This window comes from Microcaecilia unicolor, chromosome 10 (genome assembly GCF_901765095.1).
Source record: "Microcaecilia unicolor chromosome 10, aMicUni1.1, whole genome shotgun sequence".
NCBI classification, from domain to species: domain Eukaryota; kingdom Metazoa; phylum Chordata; class Amphibia; order Gymnophiona; family Siphonopidae; genus Microcaecilia; species Microcaecilia unicolor.
The window spans coordinates 15732819-15745939 of NC_044040.1; the positions used below are offsets into that span (position 1 = coordinate 15732819).

Here is a 13121-nt window from a genome sequence, read left to right on the forward strand (position 1 = left end):
GTAAAATCAAAAAGAGCAGAACTTCAAAGCCTAACAGAAATATGCTTCTCTATAGAAATGCATCTTCAGTAATTCATAACATTCTTGAATATCATGTACCCTACACAACATATGTGGTAATGAATTCCACAAGAGCGGTGCATAAACATGAAAAAACTTGTGCCTGAGTCAGGGATAGTTTGCCAACCAATAAAGGGGCCAACACAAATATAAACTGAGAGCACAGACATAATTGACAAATAATAGATGTGAGTGTATGTATTCATTATGTGGAGGTAAGTAATAAATAACAATATATGAATCTTATACAACATATGCTGATATAGAAGCAGCCAATGTAAATGAATCAACACAGGGATAACATGGTCTGATTTGTCAACACCTAACACAATCTGTGCAACTGCATGTAAGATGCCGACCATGATGGATTACTTTGCCAAAATTGACACAAAGCATAATAAGAACCTGCAGTACAGCACAAAAGTCTGTGTTTGTTAGTAGACTATCCTGGCAACCACACTATTTTATCATGAGAAACACCTGTAAGATAGGCAGACCAAGTGGAAGAAGCAGCAGTTTTTAAGCCGGAAAGGAGAAAGAGTGAGGACTCTGGTGGTGGAAAGGGAGTGTAGAAAGAAGGAATTTTAGGACTGTGGCAGAGCAGAAGAAGGGATACTTGGAGATTAGGTCAGAGGAAGGAAAGTATAGATTCAGGAATTAGATTGGGGAGAGCAGGTCCTGGGAGGATTGAGTTGGAACTTTAAGAGAGTGGAGATTCAGCGATGGGCAGATGAGGGAATTTGAGTGTACAGGAACTCTGAGATTGGTGAGATGGGAGCAGATGGAACTCAGGGAGTGAGAGGTGAAGGCAAGATACAATGTAGATGGGTAGGAAAGGTATGAAAATCAGGAAAGAATGAGATGAGGCGGGAGAAATGGGAAGAGCCAAGCATGGTAGTTGGACAGCTGGTCCTCATATCACATGTTGTCTCCTCAAACCTAACATTACCTTTGCCAAATTTTGTCGCCTCCCTGCCCATCCCAATGTGCCTCCCTATCCCAGTGCTGCTACATTCTTCCCTATCTCCCGTCTGATGATGGCTGGCCCCTGTCCCTTTCTAAATTGATGATACTTCTCTGTCCTGATTGGTATTGCCCTTTCCTTCCTTCTCTCCTGCCGAGTGTTTCCTGACTCTCCATCCTTCTCTCTGTCTCCCTTCCAATGGTTTACTTTCTTTTCTCTTTCCTGATATCCCCTAATTGTCCCTCCTCTCAATTTCTTCCTTCTAATTCCCTTCTCCCAGTTCTGGTTCTGTGGCTGCACTTTAGTCCCTCCCTCTTCACGTCCACAAGAGAAAGGAAGGAGGAGAGATCAATAGGAAGAGGGAGGGAACACAAGGAAAAAGTATAATTAGGAGAACCAAAGAAAATAAATTAAGAATTCACTTTTACAGAGTAAAACAGAATGAAAAAGCAGAACTGACAGAGAAAACAGCGAGAATAAGCCATTTCAGGTTGAATGGTGCAAATGCCCATCCCTCAAAACTTAGAACTCTGTGGCATCCTTGGTTTGGAAGAACAAGTATCCAAGATTTGCCTACCCAAAATCCGGTAACTTTGTTTCAAGTTTCAGATTTATTTGATATATCACAAATCATTAAAAGAAATTGAAGCAGTTTACACATTTTGATAAGTGACCCAGGAATAACGAACAATATAGACAATGGCATATTAGAAGAAGAAGACAGCTAGGGGCCAAACAACTTAGTCTAAAATTTTCGGGTCCTTTGATATATTTGTATAATGTTTTTTTTCTAATATGGACTGTTTCTCAGCATATGTAACCTCCCCCCCCCCTTTTTTTTTTTAAAGCTTAGTGATGAATCTTGGTCCTACTGAGGAATGGGAGAAGAACAGCGTTAAGGGTTGATCAATAAAAAATGAAATTTGCTTTATGATTTAACACCAATTGTAATAACTTGGATATGTTAGCAGAATAGTTGTGCCGCTGCCCAGTCAATGCTTCCAGAAAAGTCTCATAATGTTTACTACTTTCTCTGTTTTTCCTTCTAAATAAAGTGTCTCACATTATATGATATGTATTGCTAGTATTAGTAGAACTGCAGAGTTTGAGATCTTTGGATGATTTCTGTTTCTCCTCCCCCAGAGGTTCTTATTTTTTGTGTCATCTCAGTCAGGTAGGGTGTTTATATTTGACCTAGAGATCCCTGCTTCCTTGATACAGAAAACCTAGAAAGTGCTCTAATTGGCAACAAAATGTAACCTGGTAGCAGGATTTGGGTTTCTTACTTTCCTAATTGGCACCAAGGGCCATCGATGAAACCTAGCAGGGTTTGATTGATGGGTCAGTGGCTCTGTCTGCAAATCTTGCATTTTTTCTCTAGTAAGCATAGACAGCTTCCAGGTTAAAATTGCAAAATAAAATACTCTGCCTTGTTCTGTGCTTCATGATTTCTTGGTCAGACAAGTTCAAGTTTCAAACAGCTCTTGGAATGTTGAATTAAAGTTTCAAGCAGGATAGCAAGTCCTTACAACATGGGGTAATGTCACTGACGGTGAAAGAGGATAGAAGGTTAGTTTTGCTATACTTTGATTCTATGCTCTTTCTATATAGGGATCCTCTGTATTTATTCCATGTATTTTTAAATTCCTTCACTGTTTTTGTCACCACAACCTCGTCTGAGAGAATATTACAGGCATCCACCACCCTCTCCTTGAAAAAATATTTCCTGATGTTACTCTGAGTCTCCCACCCTTCAAATTTAGTTGATGTCTTCTAGTTCTATCACTTGCACTTCTCTGAAAAAGATTTATTCGTATGTTAACTTTCCAGAGTACCTACACATAATAAATGTAAACTGCTTTGGTTGTACCACAGAAAGGCAGTATATCAAACCCGTGATACAGTATTTAAATGCCTGTATTATATCTCCCTATCCCTCCTTTTCTCTAGGGTATACATATTACAAGGCTTCAAATCTCTTCTCATGTCTTTGGCACAAATATTGTACCATTTTTGACCCCATCGGCTTCCAGCCTTTTTATATCCTTAGCAAGATACGGCTTCCAAAACTGAACACAGTACTCCAAGTTGAGCTTCACCAATGACTCCTACAAGGGCAGTTAACATTCCCTTCTTCTGGTTATGTCTCCATCTTTAGGTGGCCTAGCATCCTTCTAGCTTTGGCCACTGTGATGTTGCATCGTTTTGATGCCTTGAGATCCTCAGACATTATCCTGAAGGTCCCTTTCCTGGTCTGTGCATATCAGCCTCTCCTGCTATCATACACAGCTCCTTTGAATTTCTACATCCAAGTTAATCAGATTGCACTTCTTTGCATTAAATTTCAATTGCGAAATATTAGACCATTCTTCTAATTTTTGTAGACCACTTCTCATGTCCACCCCCTCTGAAGTGTCCACTGTGTTGCAAAGCTTTGCGTCATCTGCAAAAAGGTAAACTTTTCCTTCCAACCTTCAGCAATGTCCCTCACAAACTTGAATTGAGTTGACTCCAGTACCAGTCTCTGAGGGATTCCACTACTCGCATGTCTTTTCTTAAAGTGAATTCTATTAGCCTTAACCCTCTGTCGCCTGTCAGTAAACCAATTTCTAATGCAGTTCACCATTTTGAGTCCTATCTTCAATCCTATGAGGTACAGTTTCGATGGCTTTTCTGAGTTCTAAGGGCGTCTTTTACTAAAGCTTAGTTCAAGTTATCTGCTTCAGGGCCCATTTTATTCCTATGGGCCCTGCTGCAGATAACTTGAACTAAGCTTTAGTAAAAGAACTCCTGAGCAGACTACATCTGGCTCATGTCCACAATCCAGTTTTCTTCATGATTTTCCTTTGGTGAATCTTGCAACCCTTTGGATTCTAGGAAGTTCACTATTCTATATAGTACTTTAACTGTGCATCTATTACTTTTCCAACCACTGAAGTGAGGCTTACTGGCCTGTAGTTTCCTATTTCTTCTCTGTCACCATTTTTGTGAAGAGGGACCACATCCACTCTTTTCCAATCATGTGGATCTTTTCCTGTGTCCAAGGATTTAGTACACAAATCTATGAGGACCAGCCAGAACCTCTCTGAGCTCCCTCAGTATTCTAAAATGTATCTCATCTGGCCCCATGGTTTTGCCCACATTTTAGTTTTTCACGTTGTTCATAAACACTTTCTCTTATCCTTTGAGCTTCCAACTTGGTCAGAACTGATCTCTACTAAGTAACAGAAGTTTTAATTTCCCTTGTTTTTATAACCTTAGACCATCCATAGCAGTGATGTTCCTTGGCAAGGACCCATAGGCTGTGATTTCCTCTGGAACTTATGCATGACCCCTAGATCCAGCTAGAAGGTGCTAGATTATGGATCTTAACTCTGAAGTATCCCCTGGCCAGCTTTTAGAGCAAAAGCTTGACGCAGGAATAAAATCTGATTCTGTACAACAGTACTGCCGAGTCACAAGGCTAACCCAATACATGTGTTAAACAAAATAAGGCCCACAACAAAATTGGCCTCCTCCCATCCTGTTGCTATGAAAAAAAAACCTTCAGTCTGATAAGAGACAGAAATGTAGAGATTTGGAAAACTTCACATGATTGCAGTTACAGTAAGGTTAATCAGATGGCTAATTCAGGGTTTAACTACATTAGAACCTCTGTACCAAATTTCTTTTGAGATTAGACTCATTGTTTGCCTATATTAGGGCCCTTGTTGCATCACAATTTCTGTTCAGTTGACTAATACATGGGTCCTAAGGATTCAGACCTCCGCCCCCTGAATGCTTGCCTCATGCTGTCCGCCCATTGGACCAGCATGAGTAAACAAGTTGAACCCCTCTAAATCTATGGCCTTATGCATTACAGGACGTTCTAATAATTCTAATATTTCTCTTTCACTAATGGGACTCCTAGTTGCCCGGTTAAATTGCCAGGTTTCTATTTTGACTCTCTGCTCTCTTTTGTGGGCCAGTTCTCCTCTGTGGTTAAAAGCTACTTCCACCTGTGCTGTCTGATCTTGCTTGGACAAGGGAGTACTGAAAACACTTGTGCACTCTTTGGTTCTAATCTGTTGGACTATTGGACTATTGTAACATTCTTTATTGTGGGCTAATATTTAAATACCCTCAGAATTTTGCAGAATATTCAAAATACTTCAGTGAAATTACTGTCTGTATTTAGCAAACCACTGTTAAGATTCTACTTCTTGCACATGAGTCCTTTTGGATTGGACTACCCTATTACTTTGTAAATTATTATTATTATTATTCCCTTGTTCTCTAAACTAACTAGGTCACAAACCGAAAACCTCTTTATATTCCCCCTGTATCACTTTCCCAGTTAGTCCACATACTGAGCTGACTTATTTTTCCTAGCTCCATCTCTCTGGAACTCGCTGCCTGTATATCTATAAGCTGAATCTTTCTATCACAAATTGTGAACCACTTTATTATAGTAGGTATATTGTACGAGGCAGTATCTGAAATCTACAACTAAACTGAACTAAACTCTGAAAATTTGCAAGTATGCTTCTTTTGATTGTGGAGAATAGCCTAGTGATTAGATCAGCAGGCTGAGAACCAGAAAGGTCAGAGTTCAAACTTTCTTGAGACATCAGGCAAATCATTTCAACTTCCATTGCTTCAATTACAAACTTACTTAGCTACTACATGTGTTGATGAACACTAATGCATGCTAATGCAATTTAGTGCATGTTAAATAATGCAAGTCCAGTTATTCTCAGTGGGATCTATTTACTAACTGCAGTGGTGTGCAAAAACCTGGAATAAGCACAGTCTTCTGAATACAAACCGGACTAATAGGGAAATTTTATTATAGGAAATTAATAAAAACAATGTAGGCATAAATAGGAGAACAAGGGTTAAGAATTTGAATCAAGGAACTCCAAGGGCCCCTTTTACCAAGCTGTGGCAAAAGGGGCCTGCCCTGGCGTCAGCGTGCGTTTTTGACTCATGCCAAGGCCTCCTTTTACCGCAGCGGGTAAAAGGTAGGCTTTCTTTTTTAAAGAAATGGCTGTGCAGCAAGTGAAGCACTTGATGTGCGGCTATTTCGGGGGGGGGGGGGGCCCTTACCGCCACACATTGAGGTGGCAGTAAGTGCTCCCACGTTAACCTGGAGGTAACTGGGCAGCGCACGGTACTGCCCAATTACCGCCTGGTACACACCGGTGCTGCAAAAATAAATAAATATGTTTTTGTAGCGTTGGATATGACAGTGCACTAGGGGTGGGAAGTACTGCCGGGCTGCTGTGGTAGCCCAGTGGTACTTCCTTTTTAGCAAGCAGTAAGCCCGCATTGGGCTTACTGCCACTTTGTAAAATGGGCCCCTAATTTGTAACTTTAAATTTCAAGACAAATTCTCAAGATCAATCATTTCTAATACCAGAATTGAAACCAGCTCAAAATTACAGATAAGGCATCAACAAAATAATGGGGATCACATCTGAGGTTGACCAATTCAGATTGCTATTTTTTGGCATGCAAGTTGATGGCTTATATTCCTCCTCACAATATAAGATCCTCACAGGATGAATTACTGAGAGTACCAACAAAGAGATTAATTCATGCAGTCAGTGAGAGGGTCTTACTTTTGGAATACTATGCATGTTACATTATTGACTGTTTTCAGAGGGGCTTGGAACAACTGCATATTTCATGCATATATATTACTGGACCCAGTTACTAGTGTAAATATACATCCTCAGGGACTATAGAGAGTTCATTGATAAGTTTTAGGATTCTGCTAGGCACTTATTGACCTAGACTGCCTATTGCTGGAAAAAGGATACTGAACTTGATAGACCTTTGGTCTGACCCAGTATAGCAATTCTGATGTTATTATGGTCCCCAGTAAATATAAGGTTATTATTATACATTATTAGCTATTTGGACTTAGCCCATGTCTTTTCAGTAGCAGTTCAAGATAAATTACATTCAGCTATAATTGATATTTTCCTATCCCAGCAGTAGATTAGTGCCCTAAGAACAGAATATCACTATAGTAAGCAATATCCCTACACATAGATGCCCATACTCAACTATGAAGTATGGACATCTATGTGCAGGCATACTACTAGTATAGATCTCTTACTGCAACCCTGCTTTCCAAAATATTAAAAATTCTGCTGTTCTCTGGGGTTGAGTGCACTGCTAGAATACTTATTTCATGGATGTTTCCCCTCAGAAGTCTATTCAAAGAGAGACATTCCATTATTATAGAGGCCACAGTTCTGGATACAGCTACGCTAATAACTATTACAGTTAAGAATGGTTACTGAATAAAATAGTGGGTACTATTTTTCTAGAACTCCCAAAAACTGTCTTATATAACACTGAGGTTGTGGGATTAAATATCAATGTAACAATTGCTTTTTTCTTTCCTTACACATAGGGTTCACCTGAGATTATCAAGTATGGAGGAGTTGCCTAATGTTTAGAGCAATAGGCTGAGAACCAGGGAAGCCCAGTTCAAATCTCACTGTGGCTGCTTGTCATCTTGGGCAAGTTAATGAATCTTCAGATATAAAATTTTAAGCCCTAAGGTACCTGAATGTAGCTCACCTTGAGCTACAACTGAAAACGCCATGAGTTAAATTCAAAATCCCTTCCCCTATACTTCTATGGACATGTACAGTGGATTGATGGGGGTGTGGATTATTATACATCTCCGCTCACAGGACAAATCCCTCCTCTCTGTACCCTTCTCCACCACCGCCAATTCCAGGCTCCGCCCTTTCTGCCTTGCCTCTCCCTATGCTTGGAATAAACTTCCTGAGCCCATACACCAAGCCACCTCCCTGCCCATCTTCAAATCCTTGCTCAAGGCCCACCTCTTCAATGTCGCCTTCGGCACCTAACCATTATACCTCTATTCAGGAAATCTAGACTGGCCCAAATTTTTTGACTGCAGATTTTGTCCATTAGATTGTAAGCTCCTTTGAGCAGGGACTGTCCTCCTTTGTTAAACTGTACAGCGCTGCGTAACCCTAGTAGCGCTTTAGAAGTGTTAAGTAGTAGTAGTAGTAGTACTATATTTTAAATTTGTGATATTTGTACACTGTTGTAAGCTGACTGTAGCAATACATCATATAAATAAATAAAAATTAAATATATTGTTTCCTCATGTGTGCAGTACTTAATTCCGAATTTTTTGCTCTCGGGATTTATAATAGAGCCAATTAGATGGCTTGATATAATTAGCCATTGTCAAGCAAATTGGCAAAGCTACCGATAGTGGTGTTGGGAAGTTACAAGACTTAAAAAAAAACTAACAATTGTTTCAAGCAATTAAACTATAAAGCGAGGACCTCTGATTTTCAGTCTTTAAAAAAGCAATCATCATCAAAATTCCTTAACTAATCCCCATCTAAGCCTACTGGTAATATATAAATTGGTGTCATTCATCTTGTAACAACATAACATATAGACTCACAAAGGCTAGCTTTACAGAAGTGAATATATTTCACGCCCATTCCACCAAACATGTATATATATATTTTTTTTAACTAATCAAATCTGCAAGTGGCCATTATTGCAATTTGTATGTGACAAAGAGGAAGTTAATATTTTTAACAGGACCGAATTACTCAAAAAAACAGACCATTGTTCCCATAACCTTTTCAAAATGCGAGAATCGTTATATAAAACTCCACAAACCCACTAAGTGCCTTTGAAATTACAAGCAATTTAGATTGTGATTCATGTACCATAGTGACTGCATCCATTTTTTTCTCTCTTCCTTCTCTCTCAATTATTTCTTATTAGAAGGGCTAAAATGTGTTAAGTAAATCATATTTCACACATTCCTAGTGAATAGCCACATGCATTTTAGAAGAAACTGGCCTGAACTATAAATGTATTTATAATGTCATTACTTTATTTTCCACATTGACTGAAATATTAGGCATCGCTGACAGCTCCAAGCTACTGATGGAAGCTTTTAGCAAACCTGATGTTTGTTCCACTGCAAGCAATTAGCTGCTTTAGTTAATATAATGCAACATTTACAAGCAGCAATTTTAGCCAATATATAAACTCGCTTCTGTAATTAGCAAAACATTGTTATTGATTAAGATTTAATATGGCGCTGGCTGTTTTGCAATGTAGTACATAAAATAAATAATCACAGATTTGTCAAAGGACAGCTCTGCTTTACTGACATATTACAGTTAAAATTTGATGCTCTATTAGTTCTCTGTGACAGAAACTAAAATTTAATCAACATGCATTGATACTTTCTTCACTGAAACCTTAAGGCCAATAATGGCAGTAACCAAAGCAGCTAACCATCTTAAGTAACATTTTTCAGCTGAGCAAAATTCCCAGGTTGCCATATTTGATCCACATTTGATTCCCAAGCACAGCTAGTGCTCTGAGAGTCAACGGGGTATACTACAGAGGCAGCATTCACAGCAACTGGGGAGGGGTGGGGAGATCTGTAAAGGCTCATGGAATTGTAAGCAAGTATAGCTCAGTTCTGATTGAGCTGCAAAGACCAATGGAGAAGGAGAAACTACAGGACCTGAATAAAAGAAATGAAGAATACAGACTGGTGACTGATGAAACAGCCGAACAAGAAGGAATCTCTAGACACTAGCAGTGTGGGCAGGTTGGGGGGAGGTGGAGGAAATGTGAAAGCAACAATGACAACACCACCACCAAGCAATGTAATGTTTTTAACAGGGTGGAACACTTGAGGGGGAGGGATGGGTAGGTGGTTCTGGGGTCGACATTGTATTAAGATAACTGATTGGTTTCACTTTCTGTATTTGTTAAAATACCTTTTCAATAAAAACAAAGCTCTAGGGAGGCAGAAGTTGGTTGTGTTCTCTCTCTCAAAGAGACCCTTTCGGATAGGAGTATCTAATAACTACCAAGAAGACTGTGATTGGCGATAGAGAGAGAGAGAGAGAGATAAACAATAGAATATAAATACATGGTCTGAACACATCGTACAGCGGAAGAGTTGTGTTTACATCCTTTGGTTTTGTTGTGTCGCAGAGAACAGGCATTTAGGTTGGATCGGTGGGGTATGCCTTGTGAAACAGGTTAGTTTTTAATGTTTTCCGGAAGTTTAGGTGGTCATACGTCGTTTTCAAGGCTTTTGGTAGCACGTTCCACAGTTGTGTGCTTATGTAGGAAAAGCTGGATGCGAAGGTTGATTTGTATTTAAGTCCTTTGCAGCTTGGGCACTGCAGATTTAGATATGTTCGTGTTGATTTGGATGTGTTTCTAGTTGGTAGGTCGATCAGGTCTGTCATGTATCCCGGGGCTTCACCGTAGATAATTTTGTGAACCAGGGTGCAGATTTTGAATGTGATGTGTTCTTTGATTGGGAGCCAGTGTAGTTTTTCACGGAGGGGTTTTGCGCTTTTGAATCGTGTTTTTCCGTAGATGATTCTTGCAGCCGTGTTTTGTGCGGTCTGAAGCTTCTTTAGGATTTGTTCTTTGCATCCTGCGTAGATTCCATTACAGTAGTCAGCATGGCTCAGTACCATCGATTGTACCAGGTTGCAAAATGTTTCCCTCGGGAAGTACTGTTTCACATGTTTGAGTTTCCACATTGAAGAGAACATTTTCTTTCTTGTGGATTTTACTTGGCTTTCTAGTGTAATGTAGCGGTCCAGTGTAACACCCAGGATTTTCAGGCTGTTTGAGACAGGGAGGGTGTGGTCTGGGGTGCTGATAGTTGCGGGAGTGTTCGTGGTGTATTGAGATGAAATGATAAGACAGTGGGTTTTTTCTTTATTGAGTTTTAGTTGAAATGCATTAGTCCAAGAGTCCATGGTGTTCAAGCCAGTTTTGATTTTGTTAGCGATTTCTGTCAGTGTGGATCTATAAGGGATGTATATAGTGACATCGTCTGCATCGATAAAAGGGTTAAAACCTTGGTTGGATAAGACCTTGGCTGATGGGGTCATTAGGTTGAAGAGGATCGGGGATAGCGGTGATCCTTGTGGTACTCCGCAATCTGCTTTCCACAGTGAAGATATGTTTGAGTTTACCTGATAGGTTCTTGTGGTTAGGAAACCCTTGATCCAGTTAAGTAAGTTGCCAGCGATCCCGAATTTGTTAAGTAATCTTATTAGTATGTTATGGTTTACCATGTTGAATGCACTAGACATGTCGAATTGGAGGATGAGTATGTTGTTTCTTTTTGCTATTTCCTGCTTGAATTTGGCTAGTAGAGTGAGTAGTACTGTTTCTGTGCTGTGTAACTGGCGAAAGCCAGACAGTGACTCGTGTAGTATTGAGAATCTGTTTATATAGTCTGTTAGTTGTTTGGCTACCTTACTTTCCATCAGTTTGACTGGATGCTACTGGTCGGTAGTTGGTGATTTCATTTGCTTTTTTTGTGGTGTCTTTCGGTATAGGGGTGAGAAGAATATTACTCCTGTCCTTCGGGAAGAGACCTTGCTGAAGCATGTAGTTTAGGTGGGATGTGAGATCTACTATGAAGCAGTCAGGGGCTGATTTCAGTAAGTAGTTGGGACATGTGTCTAGTATGCAGTGAGTGTTGGCAAACCTCCTGAGCGCCCGTGTTACAGCATCAACGGTAAGGAGGGCGGAATTTAGCCAAATGCGGTCCGCCGGGTGTTCTCCATTTATTGGGTCCAGCTCATTTAGGAAGTTTTTGATGTCTGTGTTGCCTTGGGGTAACGTGTTGCGTAGGTTTACAATTTTTTCATTGAAGTACTTAGCAAGTTTGTCTGTAGATGGGGTGTCTATGTTCGATGCAGTGACCCAGTTGGTATCTAGGAGTTTGTTCACTAGCTGATATAGTTTCTTTGTCTTTGTAATCTGTTCCTAATTAGGTTTTATAGTATGATCTTTTGCGCTGTCTTATTGCGTATTTGTATTTTCTTTGTGATCGTTTCCATGTGTTGAATGATTGTTCATCTTTTGTTTTTTTCCATGCTCATTCATGTTGCCTGGTTTGTGTTTTTAATTTTTTCAGTTCATCATTGAACCATGGTATCGAGCTATACTTTCGTGATGTTCTTGTTCATACAGGTGATATTTCATTTAGTATGCATTTGCATCTTTTATCCCATTCCAGGAGGTAGTCTTTGGATTCTGTTAGTGCTGTCCATCCATTGTTGTATAACAGTTGCCAGAATGTTTTCTCGTCTACATGGCCTCTGGATGTGTATGTGGTGTGTTCTTTTGTTTGGTGTACTCCCTTCTTTCGCCAGTGTAGTGATAGGTTTAGTTTAAAGTGATCAGACCAGGGTGTTTCTGTCCATTTAATATCTGTTAATGTTATGCTCTGGTCTGTTAACAGTTTGTATGATATGAGATTGTGTGCCCTTTGACGTGGGTTGCTTGCAGTTGTGTCCATTTGAAATCCCATAAGTGAAGGAATTTCTTAAAGTCTCATGCATTGGCAGAGTTCAGGTCTTCTAGGTGAAGGTTGAAGTGTTTATTTCCCCAGCGCTGTCACACAACTAATATCCCTTTTCAGTTTGGCTTTTGGGAACAAAAAACACTGGGGGATTAAGGAGGCAACTCTCCCCTGATCCCTCCAGTGGAGAGCTGCTAAACAGAAGCAGTTTGCGAAATCCTAAACATTGACAGCAGGTGTAGCTCCAAATGTCAATCTTTTAGGATGTAAACATTTAGTCCTCTTCTGAAATGGGGAGCAAGCTTCTATTAATTTGCCACACCCTATCCCGTCCAAAACATGCCCAGACCACATCCTCTTGCCATTTGCATGCACTTGGGATTGAGATGTGTATATCCTGGCTTTGTAAAATGGGGACTTAAACATTTATGCAAGGCAAATGTTTACACGCCTGTCTGTGCATATCACAAATATGAATGGCCCTTTTAAAATGACTGCCTAAATGAATATTTCCAAGAAATACTAAAAGCCTCAATGAAGGCAATCTGAAATTGAATAAGCAGGCTGAAATGGGAGTTTGCATTCAGTAAAAATATAAGTGTACATCAAAGACAGCGAAAATAGAGAAAGTTTACAGATGGATTACTAAAAGCTTAAGGTAAAGTAATTCAAAAACTCATGTGATAGGCTTCCTATTGAGCTAATTGGAAATTCCTATGCAACAACCCTAAAGAAGGA

General features: G+C 39.8%; 1 protein-coding gene across 1 annotated transcript in view; it reads right to left on the reverse strand.

Annotated features, from left to right (window-relative positions):
- The window catches only part of CHCHD3 (coiled-coil-helix-coiled-coil-helix domain containing 3), a 449808-nt gene that overhangs the window by 212024 nt on the left and 224663 nt on the right, over positions 1-13121 (reverse strand). The window lies entirely within an intron of this gene.